Below are 7,026 nucleotides of genomic sequence, written 5' to 3' on the forward strand. Positions count from 1 at the left end.
CGAAAACTAAAGAACTTATCTTGGACTTCAGGAAGGGCAGAGCAGACCCGGCCCCACTTTACATTCACGGGAACTGTGTGGAGAGTAGAGATGGCACGATACCACTTTTTTATGTCCGATACCGATACCGATATCATAATTTGGATATCTGCCGATACCGATATGAATCCGATATAGTGTTTTTTAATCAACAAAACTGTTTTTTTTTAATATCTTGCTGCATTTTGTATAAGTTCATACTCAAGTTTAAAACAACAACTACACTAAAGCTATTCTGTTATACCTGTATGCAAAAAAAAAAAATTTCATAGTTCAGCAATACTGATCAATCTAATAAACTTAAAACTGAAGAAAATATAATCTGATTAAACATTATTCAGCTTTAAACATTGTTCAGCTTTAAAGTTACTGTGCAACTGTGTAATAAAAATGTGCTCACGACTTTGGCCTTGAGAGCGATAAGAAGCGATCGCCTCATCCTGCAGGTGCAAGATATCTGCAAGCGAAGAGGCTAGAACACCCAAGGCCGATTTCCTTTTATGGAGTTGTTTTTCTGCTAGTGCAGCACTTCTTCCTGTAGTTTTGGACAATATATATATCCACTCTCACAGCAAATCTTTGGAATCTCCTGATGTGAGCTGTGTTGAGAGGTTGTCTCTGTCTCAATAAAAGTTCACTGATTCCCCATCTGCAGCAGGTGTCCGGTTGTCTTCATTCTCCGCCAGCCTGGTTAAGTCAATTCCTCCTTAACATCTAAAAGAACCTATTTAATGAAGGAAGACGGGTTCACTCTGTGTTTAATATTATTCTAGTTGTTGTTGTTTTTTTTATATCCTTCAATTGGCGTCACGAACAGGATCCGGTCCAGGTCAACTGGAACGGACGGGAGGACAATCGGCCGTGGTCTGAGTGAACAGAGTTTGGACAAAAAGTTGCGCGCACACAAAAACAAGGTAAGCAGACCTTTTATTTCTGCTATATTGAACATTATAAAATACTTAGTGTCCAAACTCCTAGTAATTCATAACCAAAATTGTCTGGCTTACTTAAGGCTTGTTGAGAATCAGACAAGTGAATAAGAGATAAGTGAATAAGAGATAAGTGAATAAGAAATAAGTGAATAAGTGAATAAAGATAAGAGTGAACTGAGGTCTGACCACGGTTGCAGCCGACGGGTTGCTCTCCGGTGTCGGATACATACCTCAGTGCAGGTCTGGGACCTTGAAAGGGTTTATTAGTAACGCCTTTCTAAACAATTAAAAGGTTAAAGGCCTTGAGAATATTTTTTAGTAATATTCTCTAAACTACAGAAGGGTTAGGAAGGCCCAGAGGACTTTATTAGAAAAGATCCTCTAAAACTTAAAAAGGAAAAGTACTGGTTGGAGTCCAAAGGAGGGGTCCCTTTGATCAATAGGAGAAAACGGATCTCTTCTTAAAACCCCGATGATTTTAGTGTTTTAAATGTTTTGATGTTCTGTTTGATATTTGACACACATAAATACACGCTGAATGCTTGCTGTGGAACACTGGGCAGGACAGTCTGGTTCTCCGTTGTTCACAGATTACACAATTAAAGGAACTAGGTTCCTCTTTTGGTTAAAATAATACACCACACATAGAATTTTTTACACATTTATTACATACATAAGGAGGGTAATGAGTGACTGCAGGTAATGTATGAAGTGTGAATGAGACGTGTGAACAAGGTGACAACCAACTAGCACCCCTATCAGGAAGCTCTAGGCAAGGTACCCGCCAGACTCCGGTTTGGTAGAAGCTTGGTAACACCTGAAGGGATATTTCAGTGCTGACTCACCTTTAAAGCAGCGCCCCAGCTGTTAGTGCCTAACAGAGGCAGAAACCCAGCTGGCCCAAATTCTCCTGTTAAAATCAATAAAACAGCTGAAAAAGTATGAAAGAAATGTTGGGTTTGAGTCCCTGGATATTGAGTTGAAGGCTCGGGTAGTTTGGTAGGGAAATTAGGACAGAAACTGTTCCCAGAAGTAACAGATACTGTTTGATTGATTACAAAAAAGTTATCTTTCTTCGGTGAGACCCGTTATATTAAATTTGTCGAAATTTGTTAGGTGCTGAATCTGTCAGGCCTGTCAGTGGTTGTAAATATAAGACGTCTTTGTAATATAAAATAATAGAGTCTTGTCTGAGCTTTGTGTGACCCTGTGTGTAACGTGGAGCGGCGGCGCTGAGGGCTATTTTTAGACTGTGTGTGAACATGCAAATGAGCTGTGAACTACACAGAGGACTTTTGCTTCCTGTTTAGTGTGTTTTGTGGGATTTGCAAATAATGATACAAGCTCGTAATAAAAACGCTGGTTTTGTTGATTATAATAGTATAAATAAGGATTTGAATGACTACGCTGAATGTTTGATGTTCGGCTGGATTTTAATATAGAAGAGATAGATTGTGTTTGAGTAAGACCGGCACTTCAGTCGGCAGAGTGTGATTGTGATGAAAATGATATTAAATAAATCTCTTAAGTGGGTTGATACAGGTGGCTACGGGCCTGGACCACCCGGCCCCATAAGCAAACAAAAAGTTAAGTTAACCCACCTACAAACGCACATACACGCAATGAAGAAACAGCTTACACCCATGAACAGGTGAAGATTTTCCAGCAAGTTTAAAGCAGCGAAGCTTAACATACACCCGCCGTTACACAAATAAAGGTTATCCACTACTAACGAATAAACTCTCTGGAAATCACTGAACATGGGTCAGAATTATTCAAAGACCACAGACAGGTCCGATAAAAAATCTAAATTACCTGTAAAGCCAAAAATAATAAAATAAAATATAAAGTCTCAAATAACGGCTCAGTGCGCCTCCCACTTCCGGTTACGTGTAACCTACGTCCGCGAATCGGTGAAGACGTCCATGATCACATATCCAGAACATGCGGAAGTACTTACGTGACTGACTTTGTTTACAACTTAAGAAGTTCAATGCATTCTAATTATTTCCGGAGCCCTTATCCCGAACGATAATCGCCAGAAAACAGGTCAGTAAAACTGAAGGCCAGTGCAGATACTACCACGAAAGCTAAAAGTGTTAAGATAAAGTTGAATTTTGATGTAGAAGTCTCAGAGGAAAGTGAGAAACTAACGTATGCAGGATCATCCGCTCCAGCACAGCGAGGAAGTTTCAGAGGACGGAGAGATAAAAGTAGCGGAGCTCTTCCAGTCAAGGTAACTGGCAACCACAAGCTAGAGGTGCAAATTTAGCTCAGTTTTCCAGCAGCCGCAGACACCCAGAGCAAAAATGAATTTTTGTATTTCATTTAACACAAAGGGTGAAATGTTTGCTGACACTGATAACAGCTTATGTTTTCTCTGCCTTATGCATGATGGAGAATGAACATCCTCTGTGTCAGCTGGACCCTCAGCAGAGAATGAACTCAACATCCTTTTTGTCCGGTACTCTATGTCACACACTGTGCCAAAAAAAAAAAAAAAAAAAAAAAAAAAAAACACTGGTCTGACAAACCAGTGAAGATATGACAAATTTAGGGGTTAGAAAAGTCAAATTGTGACAAGTTTTCTGCCGATTGATAAATATAGGTGATTACTGAATGGAAGAAAAGGGAAAGAATGAGGGGAGTAGTGGTAACTGAGGAATAATTTGGCAGAATAGAAAGAGGGAGAAGCCAACTCAGCAGCAGCAGGTGCAGATGTGATGAGCAGGGGGAGACACAGAAAGGAAGCAGATAAGCACGCAGGCCGCAAAGCTAAATTTAATCACTGGGTGTGTTTATGGGAAACTGCGAAACCACCCACATTTTTGTTTCTCTCACACTGATTCAACCACATGATAACTGCTCACACAAGTGAAGGTCAAACAATGGTTTTGCCAGCTGAATACCAGAATATGACATTATGGTCAAAAAATGAGAATGATATAGGATTTATTGACTGTACACTTTATCACACACACCTATTAAAACACAACAAGCCAGTATATGTCAAGCAATGTCCCATTTCTGCCGAAAAAGCCGCAGCCCTAGATGTCATGATAGGAGATTTATTGACTACAGGAGTAATAAAGCCCACACTCCTGTCAATCCTGTGCCAAAGCCTAACAAACCTGGCGTATAGCGTTTCATACAAGACTTAAGGCAAATTAATGCAGTCAAGCATGTCTCTGCCGCCGCTCGTTTCAGATGTTCACAGCATATTGACATGCATTACATACACATTTTACTGTGGTGGATTTATGCTCTGCCTTTTTCTCAGTACCTGTGCATGAAGACACACAGCCGTTATTTGCATTCACACATAGAAATAAGAGTACACTTGGACTCTTTGCCCCAAGGCATGGTTGACAGCACTGCTGCTTTCTCAATGGTGGTCCGTGCTACCCTGGACAGCTTCACTCCTCGAATCCAGGGCTGTACGGATGACCTCCTCCTCTGTGCTGAAAGTGAAAAACTATGTCAAACTGCTACACACATGCTTCTCCAGCACCTCCAACAGACTGGCCACAAAGCATCAGCAAAGAAAATGCAGTACTGTCAGACTTATGTTCAATATTTGGGATTCACACTGTCTCACGGAAAACGTTCCATGACTGCAGACAGGGTCAAAGCTGTGACCTCTGTCCCTCGGCCCACTACACAGAAGGAAATGTTGTCCTTATTAGGCATGGTGAACTATTGCAGACAGTGGATACCAGACTGTTCTTTTCATGACCACATTCTGCGTGACTGTTGTAAAAAAAGACAAGCCTCCTCGAATACTGTGGTCCAGAGAAATGACTGCCTCTTTAAATGCATTAAAGGGAGTGCTGACCTCCCCCACTCAAAGGTGCTGCCTGTGGGAATGCCGGCCTGCCTGAGAGCAGTAGCAGCTTGCGCTATCATGATAAGGGACTGCGAGAAGCTTACACTCTCACATGACACTATTCTACACACCAATCACCAGGTCACGACCATTGTAGCGGACATAACCACACAACATATGCAAATCTCACTATAAAAGCGAGCAGCACACATGATTCGCCAGGACATTTATTGATCCATATGCTGTGTTCTTCTGACCGACGGGATGGCTCAGACAGGCTTGACGATCATGACTGCATGACATGTATAAAGGAATCCAAAGGAATCACGTCCAGATTTAGAGCTCATTTACATTTAGAGGCCAACAATGGCGTTACACTCGCCTAACACAGGAACTCGATTTTGCACCATCCAAAACCTGTAAATGTAAAAGACATGTTGTGATTTTTGGGTCTGACTGGTTACAGCAGGACCTATGTCCCAGACTATGTTGCCCTTACCTCCCCTCTGCGCGTTTTGGTAAATGAACAAGGCATGAGAAACCTATCTGCTCCCCTATCATGGACTACAGAAGCAGAACAGGCGTTTATACAGTTAAAACAACAGCTTTCTGTCGCCTCTGACCTTGCTGTGCCAGATTACGCCTTGCCTTTTCATCTTGATGTTTCTGGAACTGGAACCCATGTCAATGGTATCCTGTTCCAGAAAAAAGGGGGAGAGAGAAAAGTGTAGACATATGTAAGTGCAATGAAGAAAGTGAGAAGAAAGTGAGAAGAAAGGAGAGCGGCAAAGCAGAGAAATGAAGGATGACGATGAGAAGAGGGCGAGTGGAAAAAGCTGGGTGTTGGAGCTAAGCTATAAAACCAGGAGGGGGGGAAACAGAGTGATAGGAAGGGAGGAGTGAGGCAAGGCTGCAGAAGAGGTGTGAAGACTCATCTTTTTCTGGATGGGTGTGAGTTAAGGCCGGAGCAGAGAGAGGCCTGGGAGCACAGCATAGCCTAGTGGTAATAAACCAGGAAACCCCAGTAGAGAAACAGACAACATCAGCTATAAGGAAGCTATAAAGTGTTTTTAAAATCAAAATATAGTCTTCAGTCTGAGCTTGATATCTTTAAAGTTGATTGCTAGCTAGTTTACTCTTATATGGAAATCGGTTAAAAGGGACCGTTTCAGAAATTTTAGAAGTCATGTTTGTTTTTGTACATGTTATGAGATATTTAATTCATATAATACACATATCAAGGGAAATTCCAGTCCCCTTGACATATTTTGTTTTAAATTGTATAAAACAGTATTGTGTCCATAGCATAAAATGTAGCGTACGGTAAAGGAAACAGTTGGGTAATCAATTGAATCTAAATAGGTTTCAGTATTGAACAGCATTACAGCAAATATACAGATGTTTTTCTCGGGCTTTGCAGCCAAAAAAAGAAAAATCTTTTCTTGCACAGCCGTTCCTCCAGATGACATTCCATTTTGTCCAGGAAAAGAAATAATCATTGATTACACAGACATGGTGGACAGAGTAGGTAGTTACAGGTACCTGCTGGTGGCTGTGGATGCATTTTCAGGTTGGCCAGAAGCCTGGCCGACAGCAAGTGAAAACAGTGGAACTGTGGTGAAGTGTCTGATTAATCATTATATACCACAGCATGGGTTTCCCGAGGTCATAAGGCGGACAATGGTTCACATTTCAGGAACCACGATCTGCAGAGGTTGAAGCCGCATTAGGTTTGAAACATAAGTTTGGCTCAGTTTACCACCCCCAATCCCAGGGGAAAGTGGAAAGGATGAATCAAACTCTAAAAACTAAATTGGCTAAAATCTGTGCACAGACCAAATTAGATTGGGTTAAGGCATTGCCTCTTGCATTAATGTCCATAAGATGCTCAGTAAATCAAACCTCTGGTTACACTCCATTTGAGTTGGAGCATGGCAGGCCTTTTCCTGGCCCCTCCTCTCGCCTGTTAATGTCGGATGAAGCTGATTCGACCTCGATCCAGAGGACATATTATAACATGCTCCGCAGTTTTGTTGCCCAGTATTCCTCACAGGTCGCTGAAAGAAACCAGCAAGAGCGAAGGAGGCGGCTGCACCTGGAGTAGACTACGTCCTCCTGAAAGTCACAAAGAGAAAGTGGGCTGAGCCTCGCTGGACAGGCCCTTACCGCATAACAGAGCGGACCTCCCACGCTGTCAGGCTCGAAGGGAAAGGTGACACCTGGTTTCAT

The 7,026-nt window shown here is 42.0% G+C and overlaps 1 long non-coding RNA gene across 1 annotated transcript; it reads left to right on the forward strand.

The window, feature by feature from the left end:
* Nucleotides 1-345: 345 nt before the first annotated feature.
* LOC121812670 lies at nucleotides 346-6,592 on the forward strand. Its single transcript, XR_006053234.1, has 2 exons — nucleotides 346-6,159; nucleotides 6,528-6,592. It is a non-coding gene; the product is annotated as an uncharacterized LOC121812670 (long non-coding RNA).
* Nucleotides 6,593-7,026: the final 434 nt, after the last annotated feature.

Source organism: Haplochromis burtoni, unplaced genomic scaffold (genome assembly GCF_018398535.1).
Source record: "Haplochromis burtoni strain Fernald_Lab_line unplaced genomic scaffold, NCSU_Asbu1 Contig_724, whole genome shotgun sequence".
NCBI lineage: Eukaryota > Metazoa > Chordata > Actinopteri > Cichliformes > Cichlidae > Haplochromis > Haplochromis burtoni.